Raw genomic sequence first — 18,333 nt, 5'->3', positions numbered from 1 at the left:
GGGCAGTGTTTCGGAAAGCCCAAGCAAGACAGTTTGTTTTCGGGACGCCGGGAGTTTGTGTTTCGTTTTCGCGCGTTTTGCTGGGCAGTGCTTCGGAGAGCCCAAGCAAGACAGTTTGTTTTCAGGACGCCAGGAGTTTGTTTTTGTTTTTAGTTTCGCGCGTTTGCGGGACGCCGGGAGTTTGTATTTCGTTTTCGCGTGTTTTGCTGGGCAGTGTTTCGGAAAGCCCAAGCAAGACAGTTTGTTTTCGGGACGCCGGGAGTTTGTGTTTCGTTCTCGCACGTTTTGCTGGGCAGTGCTTGGAAGAGCCAAAGCAAGACAGTTTGTTTTCAGGACGCCAGGAGTTTGTTTTTGTTTTTAGTTTCGCGCGTTTGCGGGACGCCGGGAGTTTGTATTTCGTTCTCGCGCGTTTTGCTGGGCAGTGTTTCGGAAAGCCCAAGCAAGACAGTTTGTTCTCGGGACGCCGGGGTTTGTGTTTCGTTTTCGCGCGTTTTGCTGGGGAGTTCTGTTTGATCTTTCGACCTTGACGCTTGCTTTTGCCGGAGCGAGCGACGAGGGCAGGATCAAACATGTCGCGCGTCGATCTCGTAAGTGAAAAAGTGGCGTGATCGGGGAGTTCGGTTGGAGTAAGTTAAAAAGTGCCGCGATCGGTTCGTTCATTTTGATCTTTCGACGACCTTGACGCTTGCTCCTGGGCAGTGCGTCAAGAAAGCCCGAGCTGTCGTCCGTGTTTTTTTTCGGGTCACGCGCCTATTTTTTTATTTTTTTTTTCTGAGTGCTAGCCGAGCAAACGAGTGAAGCTGAAAGTGGATTGTGGCTGCTCAGTCAAGGATAACGGATCAATTGGTGAGCTCGTTTCATGCTACTATTTCTAATCTATAAAATGTATGACTGCACATTTAATCGTTACAATGGTGGGATGTAAATATGATGTTTCAACAAACTATGGATGGTTCGTCACTGTGAGTGTCGACACAAACTCTGATTCATGATTTATTTATGTTTAACATTTTTTTGTCAGAACACCCCTTATATACCTTTATTTTTGTAATTAAAAAAACTTTGAATGGTTCGACACTACAAGTGTAGACTTGCGAAAGGTTCACTTTATTCACAAATCTCCCAACTGGTGGGGAACGTGCCTTTGGAGCCGGCCTTCTGATGATGTCCCACCCAATCAAGTTTTTTGTTTCTTTTCAAATGAGTAAAATATAATAACACATGCTTTCGTACTGACAGCTGTAGCAATGTTACATTTAGGTATTTGTCCAACAAACTTTGAATGGTTCGTCACCTCAAGTGTCGGCATAATTTTCCTCTACATAGAAATTATATGAACAATTATATTTACGTATAAGCATGTATATATCTCACAAATCATTGTTTATCATGGTCTAATCGCTTATCAAAGTGAATCCTTTGACCCAACGATCCTCCCCATTGACAAACATCCCTCCCAGTAACCTTTGTGGAGATGCAGAGGCAAACACGGTCTCCAAATAGCAAAGGTTACACACTAACATTCCTTCCCTCAATCCCACCTGACTGCAAGGACGTGGCCGGCGCCGTTATTGACCTTGTATAAATAGAGGCACTGAATTATGCACACTGAAGAAGATTATGGCCAATCCCAGCTGAACTTCTAGTTGATTCTTTGTGCATTTTCACTGACTTCGGTCAATCACGGAATAGCAACCATTGATATGTGTAGTCAGTCTAAGCTAAGCTAAGCTAAGCTAAGCTAAGCTGTGTCAGTGCAAAACCAACTGATTTTCTTTGATTCGAAATCGTGAGATGACTTAGCAACAATCATCAACGATGCGTACAAATTTCAATGACGGCCTACTTCGCCTTAACACCTACCATGTATACTAGGTATTGATCCTTTATAGAGAGATAAGCGGAAGTAAAATGGAATGATTTGGCAACAGACCAGCAGTGCTGATTTTGCCCGGCGTCGAGAATAATATTGTAACGCGGACATGACTTCCTCATTGCTAAAAAGTGTATTTTGTTTCGTTATAGATCTTTGAGCTACATATCCAAACTAATAAATAGCCAAAAAAATCAACAACTAAAAATCGCATTGACAAAAATTTTAAAAAGAAATATATTTCTTTTTTTTTTTGCTTCATGCAAAATTACTTTTACCGAAATAATTTCAAGCGGATTACATAACTCTTCAAGAAAAGTCAAAACAAACATAACGCTTGTTCGTTTGGCTCACAATTTGACAGCTCTCGCTGCTCGATTGGCTCGCGCTTTGACAGAAATGTCAACTTCCGCGAATCTCTTTTATACTATTGCTAATACTAGGTGCTCAACATTAACATAGGGTGATGTGCTAGTATCCATCATATTAAGCATTGATCAGTGAGAACTGCAATTTTCCCAGTATTGCAGTGAATGATGCTGACACAAACCGATGCCAAACAATTCTTTCTCAAAACGGCTTTAGCATTGTACAATAACATTTTGATAAATCTTGATCTCTTTTTGGAAATAATGCAAAGAAAATGCATCTTACCGTATTCTCAGTCCGTCGTATCGTTTTCAACTCCGTCGCAATCAGTTTCCAGATTCGTCTCACAACTTACGGCTCACTGTGTGTATTGAATGGTTAAAACACAACATATCAACGCTATAATAAAATGTTTTACTAGAATATATAGATCTACTGACATCTTCCTCCATTCCTTCAGCATGATGGAATATACTAATTTCCTTTAAAATTCATTGTTCGTTATCAAAATTCAGCCCAAACATATGAACACAATTCCTTTTGACCGTAAAATTATGGCATTTGCTCACAGTACAGCGAAAACAACACAATCAAAGAAACCGTATTTTTACATCGAGCGTCGCGCACGCATTGATGCGCACAAGCTTTTTTTTTTCTCAGTACGACGGATTAAACTTTGTTTACATTCTCAAATAAACGCGGCGGTTGAGGAAATTTCGTAAAATTTGGTGATTTATTGAAGTTTTACGGCGTGTGATTGGAATGAAATCCTTCAGTGAAGAAGTACGAAGGTTTTCCATAGTGAAAATAAGTGCCCGGCAAAGTAAGTCACCCACGGGGGCGGGAAGAAACTTGTGTTGGAAAGTGGTGTGGCTCAGTCGATCGCTAAGCATTTCTCTCAAATCGTGTTCGTCCATGCGATTTCAGTGAAAAAGTGCAAAGTGGATAATTGAACTGAAGTTATTTACCGAAATACAGTAGTTTTATTGCATTTTTGGTGTACAAGTGTACAAACCATAACAGCTTTCACAAAATTACACTTGGATAATGAATCTATGTTGCAGGTAAGTTTCAATATCCGCCGTAGTGGAACATTTAAAGTTTGATACGACGAATAGTAGCGCTTACGACGAAGAAGAACAAAACCCTAATTCAAATCTGAGGATATTAAAAAGCATTTAAATTGCTTCAGTTGCTTGCTTAGTTTATATTGTAAATATTTTGAAAATTAAAAGAGAACATTTTTTGTGTGTTGATAAAAACTAAATAATTTGTTGACGAAATCGGAACGCGACAAAAACGGAACATACCTGTACTTTTAAACCATTATGAATTTATAGAATCGCTTTTTCGAAAAGAAAGATATTCATAAATTCTAGCGATAACGACAAAAATTTCTTGTGAATATCGCACGTTTTATTTCAAAAGAATCTTATGAAAGAGCGAAAACCAGTCAAGAAATCAATTCACAAGCGTTCTCTTATGGTATTTGTTTATTTGTAATATATTTCAGAAATTGAGCAGGCCTGAAGTACTGTAAAAATTCATTGTGATAGGACAAAAATAACTGAGTTTATTCTTCCCAAGTAGATCATTCTATTTGGAATCATTGGCTAATACTGCACGTTATGTCTAAACCAGGAGATTATGAAAATCGAATGTATGTCACTATCAATTTGTGTGATTTGTGCTAACGTAAGAACAACACGACATTCACGAAACGCGACGCGAGACAAGACATAACACTTATAGTTCTTACTATCGTCAAAAAGTTTTAAAAATTACCTTTCTGTCGACCGGTTTCGGGCGCGATGTAGCCCATCTACGGGACAATGTCCGACTGACTGCATTTCGTACGTTGCTCGTACACGTCCGAAGAGAAATGCTACTGGTGCTTCGTGTCTACCAAATCGAATAGGCACGATGTGATGGGGGGATCGTCTTCATTCATCAGCGGTCCTTGATTGTTGCTGATAAACATGGATTCCCATGCGTTTAAGTTCGAAGCTTTCCTAATGCTTTTGATGAGCTTCGCACTTTCCCAAAGGATTTCATGATTTGTATTTACCGCATGAGCTGCTACACTGGATTCGTTTGTTTTACCGCCCGTTACGGCATTTTTATGTTCTCTCAGGCGGTGTTTGACTTTCCGGCGGGTTTGATCAATGTAAACAGCTGGGCAATCCTTACAAGGTATCTGATATATTCCAGATTGTTCGTCCGGTGGAATCTTGTCCTTAAGGTTGCACAGTAAGTCGCGTAGGGTCTTATCGCTTTTGTGTACAACTTGTAGGCCTTGTCGATTTAGTGTGTTTTTAATAGAATTGGTTACTTTCGGAAAGAAAGGCAGACTGACTCTTCTAACTTGTTCGGTATCCGATTGTAGTGTAGTTATGTTTCTTCGGTGTCTTTTGCGTTTGTGTTTTCGGAGAATTTTGTTAACAAATGTTCTGTCATACCCGTTTATCTCGGCTGCCACGTGGATTTGGTTTTCTTCTTTATCGAATTCGTCTTGTTCCATTGGAATGTTGTAGAGCCGGTGTGCCATTGAGTGAAAAGCGGCCTGCTTTTGGTCGCCGAAGTGGTTGGAATCGGAAGTGATATAGCGATCAGTGGACGTAGGTTTGCGATAAATACCAAATTTTATTGTATCATCTTCTTTCCTGCTGATTGTCAGATCGAGGAAAGGCAATTTGCCCTCACCTCTTTTTCTACCGTGAAGTTAATCGAACTGTGTTGGGAATTTAACATTCTCAGGGTCTGGTCTAAATATCGTTCTTTCACTGGGGCAAAAATGTCGTCTACGTACCGCCACCAGACTCTGGGAAACAATATATCCTTCTGAGCATCAACCTCCAAGTCACTCATGAAGACGTCTGCTAGTAAAGGCGATAGCTTGCTGCCCATGCTCAATCCGAAAGTTGGCCTGTAAACCTTTCCTCTAAATGTGAAAAAGTTTTGCTTCATACACAACTGAGCAACGGAAAGATACGCGTCGATGTGGTTTGGTGGAGCTCGACTGCGTTCCAAATGACGACGGAGACTTAGTAGAGCTTCGGTGACAGGTACGCTTGGGAATAGTGCTGCGACGTCAAACGAAACTAAAATCTCACCTTTTCTTAGCTTGAACTCTTTTAATTTTTCCACTAAGTCAACCGAATTTTTCACGCTTTTTCCATGCTTTACAGGGTATTTTTTCATTTCATTGACTAGCCAAGCTGCCAATTTTTCCGTGGGCGTTCGAATGTTAGACGAAATTGGACGCATTGCAAACGGCTAGCAAAACAGAGAACAAAAATCGTCCTAGTTTCGATACGTGGTGCACAATTCGAAAATTAAAATCCCGTGATGTGGTGTACTCCCGTGCGGATAAGGGAAACGCGGTGGTGATAATGGATCGAGAGGACTATGATTCGCGTGTGCATACAATGATCGGTTCTGGGCCGTACGAAGAAGTGAAATTTAAGAACGGTAAACCGAAAGATCCTCTCAATAAAATGATCGAGGAAGTGAATCATACGCGGCAAAAAGTGGCCCATCTGATAGGCGAAGAGAAGCTTGAAAGAAAACTTCATGTGCCGAATCCAATGGTTGCATCTTTGTACTGTTTGCCGAAGATCCACAAAGATCCCATTGCAATGCGTCCAATTTCGGCTAACATTCGAACGCCCACGGAAAAATTGGCAGCTTGGCTAGTCAATGAAATGAAAAAATACCCTGTAAAGCATGGAAAAAGCGTGAAAAATTCGGTTGACTTAGTGGAAAAATTAAAAGAGTTCAAGCTAAGAAAAGGTGAGATTTTAGTTTCGTTTGACGTCGCAGCACTATTCCCAAGCGTACCTGTCACCGAAGCTCTACTAAGTCTCCGTCGTCATTTGGAACGCAGTCGAGCTCCACCAAACCACATCGACGCGTATCTTTCCGTTGCTCAGGTGTGTATGAAGCAAAACTTTTTCACATTTAGAGGAAAGGTTTACAGGCAAACTTTCGGATTGAGCATGGGCAGCAAGCTATCGCCTTTACTAGCAGACGTCTTCATGAGTGACTTGGAGGTTGATGCTCAGAAGGATATATTGTTTCCCAGAGTCTGGTGGCGGTACGTAGACGACATTTTTGCCCCAGTGAAAGAACGATATTTAGACCAGACCCTGAGAATGTTAAATTCCCAACACAGTTCGATTAACTTCACGGTAGAAAAAGAGGTTGAGGGCAAATTGCCTTTCCTCGATCTGACAATCAGCAGGAAAGAAGATGATACAATAAAATTTGGTATTTATCGCAAACCTACGTCCACTGATCGCTATATCACTTCCGATTCCAACCACTTCGGCGACCAAAAGCAGGCCGCTTTTCACTCAATGGCACACCGGCTCTACAACATTCCAATGGAACAAGACGAATTCGATAAAGAAGAAAACCAAATCCACGTGGCAGCCGAGATAAACGGGTATGACAGAACATTTGTTAACAAAATTCTCCGAAAACACAAACGCAAAAGACACCGAAGAAACATAACTACACTACAATCGGATACCGAACAAGTTAGAAGAGTCAGTCTGCCTTTCTTTCCGAAAGTAACCAATTCTATTAAAAACACACTAAATCGACAAGGCCTACAAGTTGTACACAAAAGCGATAAGACCCTACGCGACTTACTGTGCAACCTTAAGGACAAGATTCCACCGGACGAACAATCTGGAATATATCAGATACCTTGTAAGGATTGCCCAGCTGTTTACATTGGTCAAACCCGCCGGAAAGTCAAACACCGCCTGAGAGAACATAAAAATGCCGTAACGGGCGGTAAAACAAACGAATCCAGTGTAGCAGCTCATGCGGTAAATACAAATCATGAAATCCTTTGGGAAAGTGCGAAGCTCATCAAAAGCATTAGGAAAGCTTCACACTTAAACGCATGGGAATCCATGTTTATCAGCAACAATCAAGGACCGCTGATGAATGAAGACGATCCCCCCATCACATCGTGCCTATTCGATTTGGTAGACACGAAGCACCAGTAGCATTTCTCTTCGGACGTGTACGAGCAACGTACGAAATGCAGTCAGTCGGACATTGTCCCGTAGATGGGCTACATCGCGCCCGAAACCGGTCGACAGAAAGGTAATTTTTAAAACTTTTTGACGATAGTAAGAACTATAAGTGTTATGTCTTGTCTCGCGTCGCGTTTCGTGAACGAATGTATTTACTTGTTAAAAGTATTTATTGGTCATTACGTTCATATATCCTTGCAGAAAAAAGTCGCTTTCCTTGTCTGTTCAACAATTTTTCGAAACTAGCAAGTGTATCCTAATGATCGATCTCAGCGTCTTACTTTCCATAGTCATTTTTATAATGAATATTGAAGAGTAAAGTTACCTTAGGCTTCTATTACAGTCTCCTACAAGATTCACTTTTCGGTGGCAAATACAATGCTTCACAACGCCTACTTTCTACTTGTAAATTTTGCGAAAATGAAGCTGGAATTAGATTATTTATACCGCTGTTACAAAAGAGGTATTTCTTTTTATGGCAATGTAAAAACAATATTAAAATAAGATTGTCGCCACTTATTTCTACTCAGTGAATCTACTAGTCATTTTCCTAAGAGTTCCTAAGTATTCCCTACGTCATATATGATAAAGATGTGTCTAGCTACCTAATAGTAAGAGTGGCTACGGATCATTCTGGTTAGCAAAAGGCAAACTGAACGTCACCAATAGTATTAATGTCCACTTCGAATAGATTAATTATTTGAAATGGGCATCAATTCTATCATTGACGCAGAATGTCCGTTGGATAACATCCGAGATATTATTGCGTATATGCCATATGAATTATGACGCGGCTTTAAGCAAAAAATGCCAAAATGTGATACCACCACTACAGGTTACGCCTTTGGTTTCCATCTGAGAGAGAGGAGACAGCTTACTGACAACTAGATTGTTTTCTTGGCTTCTTTGATTTCTTCTTCTCATGTTTGGGTTGTGCACAATGGTTCGGAGAGCACAAACTGGGTCAAAACCATTTTCACATTCCATTTGCTATCAAAAAAATCTAAAAATTACAAAAAAAATCAATAGCAATTTGAGTCCAATCGACAATATTTAAATAATCAATGATTTTATATGCGAGAGCACAAGAAAACAACCTGGATGTTCAATCATATCCAGCCTGAGTTTGGCCAAATTTTGACGGTTTTTCATGGTCTGCCCTTCGAATGTGCGGTTTTCCAGTGACAGTTGATGACAGGTTCCCTTGACTTTTGGGAGCTCGCAATCTAAGCCAGCTGTCTCCTCTCTCAGGCTCATATGGGCTAATAATAAAAATAGAAAACTATAGAGGACGAATGTCGCTGCTGTTCCCATTGTTCTCGCTCAGAAACATGTCGGGTACATAACTGTCAAACTGCATACGTTTTCTCGTTGACATTTATAGCCCCGCCTATCTCCGCCAGCAAAAGATGTTCCGACGGCGACGCCAGCGACATTCTTCCTCTATGGTTTATTTTTTCTATTGGGCTAATGGATTAGGGTTCATTCAAATATTACGTAACGCAAAATTTTCCAATTTTAGACCCCCTCCCTCCCCCACGTAACAGCTTTTGTATGGAAAATTTTAAGTTTTTGCATGGACCGTAACACTATGTAAGACCCCCTCCCTCCCCCTGTTGCGTTACGTAATATTTGAACGAACCCTTATGCCCTTCCATCGCGGCAAGGTCGCATAACCAAGGAGAGGGGGTAATTCGGGGTAAAACCGACACCCTAAGTTTATTGATAAAGTTTGTGTACTTTCGCTTGTTAAACAAACCTAAAATTGTTGTAGAATTACATATTGGTTAAAAATCTATCAATCCTTACGATCGCTGGATGATATATTAAGATTATATAGTGATTTAAATCAAATTGTTATTTCATCATTTTTAGGTGAGACAATTTAGAGTGCGGGTAAGACCGACACATGCACTTTGAATAGAATGTATACGTTGTGAGCATAACCATCACATGGCATATTAAAAAGAATGCTTTAAACATGACTTTCGATTTTTATGACCCCTTCCTCTAATGGATTATACACATATTACGTAAATTATTGGGGAGAAGCCAAAGATCTACTAAATATATGTGAAAATTTCAAATATTCCATGCTAATTTTATAAAGTTAGGGTGAATACACATGGATATGATTGATTTGTGTTCATGGAATGTTTACGAAGATGAAGTTGTAGCGAATGATTGGTTTTGAAAATAAATACTGTTTTATTTTAACAGAACAGAAAAGTGCAATTATTTTTAGATAACAAAAACTGTGGAATCTCATGGTTTGTAAAAAAACATCTTCTTCTTCTTCTTCTTTCTAGCGTTACGTCCCCACTGGGACAGAGCCTGCTTTTCAGCTTAGTGTTCTTATTATGAGCACTTCGACAGTTATCAACTGTTATCGTGTGGCAGGTACGAAGATACTCTATGCCCTGGGAAGTCGATTTCCAACCCGAAAAGATCCTCGACCAGTGGGATTCGAACCCACGACCCTCAGCTTGGTCATGCTGAAGAGCTGCGCGTTTACCGCTCCGGCTATCTGGGCCGGAAAAAAATAAGATTAATTTATGTGAAAACATTTCAACTTCTCAAATTTTTTTATATGAGAAAAATGTCTTCAAGCTTTATCAAATAAGTTTAAACGTGAAACATAGAAATATTTTTTTAATACTCAATGATAAGTTTGTGGCAAGTTATATACAGGGCTGGTAGCAAAAATTGGTACCGAAAAAAGTTATTTTAGTGACCAGTAGGCGAATTCCGGCGCGTATTTTCTTCGAAGAAAAGAAAATTTTCTTGCTGGTGGATTATGGAAGAAAATTTCTTCTCTTCGAAGAAAATGTGCGCCGGAATTCACCTGCAGATTTGAGAAAAAAGTGACTAAAAAGTGACTTTCGATTCTCGAAAAAGTGACTAAAAGTGACTTGAAAATCCAATCGAAATCAGTTTTATTTCAATTCTAATATATTACTGTTTTATGATCAATATCCAATAGATTGAGAATTTTCAATATGATCTTCTGCAGGTAGTAAATCTAGTTGAGTACCATATTTGGAAATTTGTATTTTACTTCCAAAACTTCAAGATATTCCCAACAATTTTTCAAACAGAAAAGTTTACTTTTGCATAAATATTCCTGTTTTAACAAATTTTCAATCTTTTCAAAATGTTGTGTCTAAGTATCACCAAACTATTTTATTTTGTAAATTTCAATACGATTTGGAACATTTGAAAAAATAAAATTTTTGTCGTTTCACATTTCCATCCAAACTCTCCTACCTAATAAGGTTAATGTTTTATGTAACCAGATCAAGATTACGGAAAATGTTATACTTGGGCAATAATCAATATGTCAAATAAAAAATGATGATAGAAGATCGAATATGATTAAAATACTTCTTAAAACCGCGTCCTTCAAACGCCGACTTAAAAAGAACAAATGGTTGATATAAGTTACATTGGAATTTTCCATCAGTAAGTTTAATGGGAGGTACGTTTGGCTGAATGGACATTTAGCATAAAGACGATAGGTTTAACAGGCTGTTTTTTTGAGCTATTCTTTTAAAGTAGTTAATAGCACTAATCTTCTAATATTTAAATCAAAATTACCGTCAAACGGGGCTTCTTTTGACATTATTTCCACATTCTTTAACTTTGAGAATTTGTAACTCTTAGAATTATGGATAGATGTTGATAAGTTTTGCCTATAAATAAGTTGTGTATGTACGTAACAAATGTGCAAAATATTAGGCAAATCAATCAAGAAATAACAAAAATGCTTGAATAGCGAAAAAAGCGTGTCTTTCAAGACAAAAAAGGGGCTACTTTGGACATTTTTACAATTTGCTAATGAAATGATTTTTTTTATAACTTTCAAACTGATTCTGTCGTCCACTGTGATGTTATGGAACGTTTTTCATTGATAAACTTAATGTAGAAAATTGCAAAGCTAGAATCAATTACACATATATAACAAATTTCAACGAAACATGCCATTCACTATTCTCAGTTTGCAGTATGAAACTTAAATTTTCAACTTCCTCTTAAATGGAACTATCAGTTACGAATGCTCGATTTTCAAGTTGACATAAACAAACGACGTAACTACTAGGTACTGCGATGATGAATGAGTTATGTACAAAAACTCTTTTTTTTCTATTCTTACTGTTATATGAACGATATGTTGAAGGATCACATTAATACCGGTAACTAATTTAATACCAGTAAGTAATTTTCATAGAAAAAGCAATCTATGAAGTACCCTCTCCTAGGACGTGTAATCTTGCCGCGATGGGTGGGCTTACCCCATTAGCACTTATATGGGAACCAAAGACATGTCCAGTCGTGGTGGTATCACATCAGGAAATATTTGTTTAATGCCGCGTCATCAACCATCTGGCATAGATGCATCAATCTTACGGATGTGATCCAACGGTTATCCTGTTACCAGGCATCGGGGTAACAGGAGCCGTAGCCACGCTTTGATGCAGATAGGTTAGATTTTGTTTAAATGTTTATAATATTGACTAATGAGGAGAATGACTGAGGATCCATCGAGTAGAATGTGACACAAATGTTAATTTGTTATGCTTCTCTCATTAGAATCATAATAAAAAACCACATTTATTATGTTGGTATCATAAAACTACAACAACTTCATTCTCGCAAAATTATAATAAATAGATAGGGCTTAGGCGCGATGAAGCTTTATTTTGTCACCGAAAAGTGGATCCGGACAATAAAAAATGACTTTCTATTTCTTTATTATTTCTAGTATAGTTTTTAACACATAGAAATGTATTTACGACGATTCTAAATGAAAACAGACGAGACCAGATTTGAATATGAATAGATGTATAAAACAAACTGATCAAAATCATTATTGACCAACATGACAAAAGTAGTAAACTTAAAATATTCAACTTGTCCAAGTACTAATAAACATGTTAAAAAGGACCTTTCGCAATACTGACCAACGGGACTGAGGAAAAACTAGATCAACAGTCAACACATAAAGTTTCCGATGTCGTTGACTATAATCAGCGATGTAGTCAAATGTAATTCAATGAAAACTCACTAAATTCTGTTTATTTCTAATAATAATAACTTTCTTTCTTTCTTTCTTTTCATGTATAACAACTAACAACAACACCATCACGAGGGTGCAAGTCGTCTGTCGTATGTATCAAACGTCGTGTTAGGAGCCGAAGCACATAGATCAGCACGGACACGGATCGAATTACCATCAAACTGAGGTAAAAACGATCCATATGCGTTGGTGGGTATACTAAGAAAGGGGTAAGTAACATTTTTAGTTCTTAGCGAACACATATTGTATATCATTTTAGCCCCCCTATATATTCATAATACCGTACCAATACTTTTGTCTATCCAAACTGTAAACTAACTTGAGACATTATTCAATTGAATTCTCATTTTGAGAAGACCTCAGAACAATAACAATAAGACGAACATAAAGCACATCGATGACCACACCAAACACATTTACAGTACATTTAGATTTGATACTTCTCCTCATATTAATTATCTACAACTTGGATTCGGTACTACAAGATGGCAACATAGACAGATAGACAGTCATCTCTCCTAGAAAAGTATTGCATTGATTAGCATTCCAGTACGACCTTCGGGAGATAAAGACTATTTAAAACCAAACACTTGATTCATATTTTGAAATTCATTCATATAGTATAACACATCACGTTTCAGACTAGTAGCATAAACGACTAAAATACTAGAGAATACATGACGTACAATGACGAGGCACTTCAGATAGTTCTTGTTCGCGTATAGATGGAAGTACATTTCATTTTTTTCACTTCAATAACCTTCATTCCATTCGGGAAAAAAGGATCTCCCTATCGCTATCGTTTAATATACGACCGCATTCTGTATAATTAACATTTTCTGTCTATCATTGTCAAAAGATTCTTGGAGATGACATCTGTGCTAAAATTTGTCAACATAGACTACTACAACATAGCTCTGTATGTTATTTCCAAGAAATGCATTAATTAATAACATATATTTTCATGTCGCTTCTCCATGCGTAAACAAGAATCCGATTGCTCAGAACTAAAGGATGACTATACAAACATGACTACGGGAGGGAAACTGAAGCAAAAACAATTTAATAAAACTACTTCTGCACAATATTCATCCAAAATAGTGTTAAAGCGGGCAACATAGCCTATTCCGTCTAAATATTGGCAAAAGTAGAGGTAAAAATTTGCACTACGGGGTCCAGCACAGACAACGAAGCTGTCATACAGCTCCAGCTGAGTACACCATAAAAAAAAAAAGAAAAAAAATACAATCTATGAAGTAAAGTTTAGCTTGATCGTAAAGAAGTAAGTTTGCTTTTGTAATATGCTTTTAGCTTCTAAGCAGTTTAGAGCTGGCTTGAGAGTAGTTTAATTTAGGCATTTGAAGGATGCAACTGTTCTGTACTACAAATTCATGTAAATTATGACGAAAAATTGTTTTTTAGAGATTATGTTGTGAATTTGGCATTGGTTTATTGACATATATGCGTTTTATGTCTGTTCACTTTTACAAACATTTATTTTATTTTTTTTAAGTTGTAAAATACACAAACCAAAACATTATAATAAAATAAAAGTCGCAAAAATAAGACCTTTGATCAATTATTTTAATAAAACAACAATTTTAGGCAAAACAAATCACAAGATTTTCATGAAACATGACGATTCGATAGTTTTGTGATGCTCCCAATAAGTTTCCAAGACATGGGTAAAATTCAAACAATTTTTGTATAGCCAATGTTTTATACCTTGTGAATATTTATTCGGGCTTTTTTGAAATGTTTTCTTGTTTATCCTGTTATTGTTGATTTTGTTCCAAGAAAAAATTATGCCTAGTGGTAGAGCATATATTGGGTAAAAAAAGTGCTGAAGACACAAAATAGCCCAGATTAATATTTACGCTGCTAATAAATACAAAACGTGAGTGTCCAAAGTAGCCCCTGGAATCAAAAGTAGCCCCGTCCGACGGTACTTGGACACTTTCATGATTCACTTGACATTGAGGGTTATAGTTGGTCGAATTGGAATAAAAAATACTTCAATACCGCGCATATTATTGTCAAATATAAACTCTGTGGCTCTCAAAAACCTCCTGCCGAAGTGAATCAAAAAATCCAAGAAGAGGAGGCCCCACATTTCTTTGAAGAATGCATGCAAGATTTCATGAACGATTCAGTGAAAACGATAAAATGACGATAAATTAATAGTCGAAAAACACGAGTCTTTTTTACGTCGTTTTTTCAAAACAACTTGGTTTTACGCCGTTTTTTGAAACAACGCGTTTTTTTACGCGGGACGTCGACCGACGTAAAAAAAAACCTTAGGGTGTGCTCTAGCTTAGATCCATCCGACCATTTTTAAAGGTTTGGTTTGCAAATAAAGTCTGTCTTAGGAAGCATGATAAGTTTTTACTCTCAAATAGAACATTGAATAATTATTCTTTGTTATTATTATCTGCGATAAAATAACTGAAATATAATCATGTTTATTTTATTGATATGATGCAATGGCGTAGTCAGAAATTATTTGTAGGAATATTAGGAGTCTTGAGAAGAAAAAAGAAAAATACACTAAACATAACCTTCTTAAAACCCTCTTTTTTACCTACGTTCAAAACAGCTAAACTATTCATATTGTTTATTGCAATACTAAGTTATCTCAAATGCATATGCATAAAAACTAAACACAAAGAATATATAAAAAAATACTCTGTATAATCGAGTCTAAAATTTCGGATAATCGAGTCCCCGGATATTCGAGTCCGACCTGCACTACAAATTACGTGGAACTCAATGAAAGATTAACTTTTTTACAAGTTTTTTTTTTTCACATGGAAACCATGAACCACTATTTTGATACCGACAAGAAGATGTTCTGGTGATGACCTAACTTAAAACTTAGCCTAAATTAAAAAAGGCCGGTCCATTATTTTCTCCCGAAAATTTAGCTCAAAATAGTTGAAAAAAGTGACTTTTTGACGTAAAGAGTGAAATGGCTTCGAAAAAGAGACTTTACAAGTGACTGGCCTCAAAAAAGTGACCAAGTCACTAAAAAGTGACTCGCTACCAGCCTTGGTTATATAGTGTCATATTTTACATGTTAACAAGTTCGCCATCCATGAACTTCACTGGAATTCGAAGATAAAGCCTCATATAAACTACAGAGAAAGTCTTCCGACAAGAAAAGTTCCCTGAAGTTAGATTATGAAGCAAAGAAAGGTGTCGATTTTACCCTAAATGAAAGTGTCGATCTTACCCCGTGTGGACATTTATTTTTCAACAGCGTTTTCAGCTGTCGAAAAACCATAAATTAAATTTTCCTCTATGTTGTATCAACGTAATAATAGTAAATAATGATGTAGACACAGAACTAATAATGACATTTCAAAAACTTCATATGCACAGTTAAAGAACAACAGCGAAATATTGCAACCGCTGTTGCTTCTATGTTATCCAACATGATTTTGTTGTTTATTTTGGCAGTTTATTGATAGCGTTAGTTGTAATGTCATCCGAAACAAAGCATTTCACAAGTAAAGATTGAGCGTGGTGGAAACTGCATGAAAAATCAAAGGGTGTCGATCTTACCCACAGTGTCGGTTTTACCCTGATTTCCCCTACTTCTTCATCACTACTCTACACCTAGGTACAATGTCAATTATTACATATTCATAACTACATTTACCTACATCGTTTTTTTTTTGTCGCTGGAGATTAGTATTTAATTTGGTCCATAGTTCCATAATCGAAAGGTTTTAAACTATTCTATCGGGAATATTATGATTTTTGTCATTGTTATCGATTTTTATAATCTGCTGTTTCAGGCATAGCGTGTACTGTATTACTTAAATTATGACTAACATAAATAATTGAAAACATAACTAGCCTACAAAAGTTTGGTAATACCTCTTAATTTTATCACCAACTTAGAGCCATTTGGTGAAGAAAAAAGAGATATACCTCGGTGTGAGGATCGTGAGTGAGCACGTAAGAAAGGAAGGAATGAATGAGTGAAGCAAGAACGGAAAGCAAAATATTGAGCAAGTGGTTTTTGACGAACCACCTCTTCTATGCTTTTTCGCTGGTTCTAGACAGAGTTAAACTTTGCATATTATTTTGTGCAGTTCAGGTCATGGTTCGTTTCATGGAAATCCCTTCGAAACAGGTACCAAGACTTGTCTTATAAAACTCATATCCCCCCAAATTTCCCCCTCGAGTATTACTTACCTTTGGCTAGTGAAGGTATTTCCATGCAGAAGTAGAATTTGACGACGACATCAATTTCTGCTGCTACCATTTTGTGGAAGTGAAATTCTCATTCCGTACTTTTGGTCCTTCATACACATTTTTCCGTCTTCTTGTGGCACATTATAGTCGAGATTCGGTTCTAGTCCTTAATCACACACTAGTTCACTGTTTCTCCCCAATCGGGGAACAGTTGGGGAATGATTTGGACCACCAATAACCGATTAGAACACCAAAAATATTATTTTCTTATAAGGTCATTTCGCCCGCGATCAGACCGACGAGAAAAAAAAAATATTTCACCTTCCACTGGTACCGTCCCCAATTTCAATCGGCCTAAAAATCAAGCACATCCAACAATGGGTGCCTATTTTCACTACACGTCGATTCTTCGTACCGGAAAGGTCACCGGGAGCAGGTTTTTCGCCAATTTTAACCAGAAAAATCACTTTTTCAATCGAACATCGAGAAAAATATGTCACATCAAAGGTATTCCAGATTCGCCATTGTGTAGCTTTTTTCCTCGATTGGATGTGTGTGCGTATCGCTACAGGTCCGGAAGCTTTATGCCGTTTGCATCGTTTTGCAATGACAAAAGCTTTGCGGGAAAGCTCGACTGATTGACATTTCGCCATGCCCTGCAGGGCTGTTCGTGAAATGCGCACCTCACAAGAAGCGTTTGTGCGGTACACACTCTTCAAACCCAATGAGCCATTTTACGAGACGTTTCGGAACAGCTGATCGCCGCAACGGCGTCAATTGACAGGAGACCTGGGATTAAATCCAGCGTGATTTTCAATAACGCCTCATCTTACCAAACGAGGACATGGAGAAAATGACAAAAATGAGATCCAAAAATGTTCGTTACTGCAACATTACACCTAGTTATTGTATCAGCTACCTCCTTGTTACCCATATTGCACATAAAAAAGCACTTTTGTGATCAGAAATATTTTAATAATTTTTCTCCATTTAAGTTTTCGCCTGGATGAAAAGCTACGCTAGAAATGCGCACAGTCATCAACCATCATCATCGCGAAAACTGACGCCGATGATTGAAAAATCCCAGGTCTCCTGTCATTTGACCAGGCTTCGTAAAATGGCTTATTGGGTCCTAAAATGTTTAAGCCTGATTTGCTGCTGAACAGGAATCGCTAAAGAAATTTCTCGCCGATTCCTTGCAGAAATTTTCTACAGCGACTCCCGTTTGCATTGACATCTCTTTTCAACTGCGTACTGCGATCAGAAAAAAGCACTTCCTTGATCGATTCCTTGCAGAAATTTGCCATGCATCAAGATAGGCCGAGAAATTACTTGTCAGCAGCGAATCAGGCTTTAATGAAAACTTGTTTTTATTTAATGACACGAAAGAGCATGTAACTGCAACTATTTAAGCAATTTTTCCCGCTCAAATAACTGCTACATCATATTTAAACTTTAATTTAAAAATTGGGTCTATAAATGAACCTTGACACTTCTGATCATTTTTGACGTTTGCTTAATCGACAAAAACACCACAGGGCTTTTAGTTTTAACACTGGGGTTGTTCCTATCTGACATTACGTAAGGGACACGGAAATCAAAATACACCCAAAATTTGAGTTTAAGCTAAAGAGTGTAACAAAATCTAAAAACATATTTTTTGGACTTAAACAAAAGAAAAACATTAATAAATTGAGTAAACATGTGTTTTTGGCCTAAACTAAAATTGGGGTAGGCCTTTAGGACCCTATTGGAAAATA

The 18,333-nt window shown here is 37.6% G+C and overlaps 1 protein-coding gene across 5 annotated transcripts in view; it reads right to left on the bottom strand.

Annotated features, from left to right (window-relative positions):
• LOC5569187 (protein Gawky) overlaps positions 1 to 17,135 on the bottom strand; it is a 54,586-nt gene extending 37,451 nt beyond the window's left edge. For 2 of the 5 annotated variants that reach the window (XM_021845365.1, XM_021845366.1), the window contains exon 1: positions 16,574 to 17,135. The gene's annotated coding sequence lies outside the window, so the exon portion shown is untranslated. The remainder of the gene's footprint in view (positions 1 to 16,573) is intronic. The other 3 variants (XM_021845367.1, XM_021845368.1, XM_021845369.1) reach the window with 2 other exon arrangements.
• Positions 17,136 to 18,333: the final 1,198 nt, after the last annotated feature.

Source organism: Aedes aegypti, chromosome 2 (assembly GCF_002204515.2).
Source record: "Aedes aegypti strain LVP_AGWG chromosome 2, AaegL5.0 Primary Assembly, whole genome shotgun sequence".
Taxonomy (NCBI): Eukaryota; Metazoa; Arthropoda; class Insecta; order Diptera; family Culicidae; genus Aedes; species Aedes aegypti.
The sequence above is the reverse complement of the archived record's forward strand: the minus strand, read 5'-3'. Positions and strand labels throughout refer to the sequence as shown.